The sequence below is a fragment of the Grammomys surdaster genome, unplaced genomic scaffold (genome assembly GCF_004785775.1).
Source record: "Grammomys surdaster isolate TR1022 unplaced genomic scaffold, NIH_TR_1.0 659, whole genome shotgun sequence".
NCBI lineage: Eukaryota > Metazoa > Chordata > Mammalia > Rodentia > Muridae > Grammomys > Grammomys surdaster.
Genome location: NW_021605078.1, coordinates 15,952 through 16,809, shown reverse-complemented (window position 1 = coordinate 16,809; position 858 = coordinate 15,952). Strand labels below are relative to the sequence as shown.

The 858-nt window shown below is 38.5% G+C and overlaps 1 pseudogene; it reads right to left on the bottom strand.

Annotated features, from left to right (window-relative positions):
• Positions 1–375: 375 nt before the first annotated feature.
• The window catches only part of LOC114633443, a 2,582-nt pseudogene continuing 2,099 nt past the window's right edge, over positions 376–858 (bottom strand).

The following is an 858-nucleotide window of genomic DNA, read 5'->3' as shown; positions in this document are numbered from 1 at the left end:
CTCCTCTCCCATCCCCTTCAAAAAAATAGCAAGCCTCTTCTGGATATCCACTGAACAAGACATAATATGTGAAAATACTAATAGGCATAATTACTCATATCAAAGCTAGGCAAGGTAATTAAGTAGGAGGAAAACCATGGGAACATTAGCCAAAGAGTCATTCTCAGTCTCTCTCTCTCTCTCTCTCTCTCTCTCTCTCTCTCTCTCTCTCTTATGCACACAGGGTATCTCTCCAGTATGACTCCTTTCATGCATTACAAGGTGATGCTGATATGCACAGGTTTAATCAAGTTGAATACCTTCATAGGGATTCACTCCAATTTGTGTTTTTAATGCCTTTGAAGAACCTCAAAATGTGCAAAGGATTTACACACATTAGTTATATTCATAGGGTTTTCTCCATGTATGTGATCGTTTAGGCCTTTGAAGATGATAGTGGTATGTGAAGTCTTTACAGCACTGGTGAACTTGCTAACGTTTCTCTCCAGTATGTGTTCTTTTATGAATCTGAAGATGACTGTTCTGTGTAAAGGTTTTACCACATTCTTTACATTCATAGGGCTTCTCTCCAGTATGTGTTCTTTTATGACTCTGAAGATGACTGTTCCGTGCAAAGTCTTTACCACACTGGTTACATTCATAGGGCTTCTCTCCAGTATGTGTTCTTTTATGATTCTGAAGAACACTGTTATGTACAAAGGCTTTACCACATTGTTTACATTCATGGGGCTTCTCTCCAGTATGTATTCTTTTATGACTCTGAAGATGACTGTTCTGTGCAAAGGCTTTACCACATTGTTTACATTCATAGGGCTTCTCTCCAGTATGTGTTCTTTTATGATTCTGAAGATGACTGTT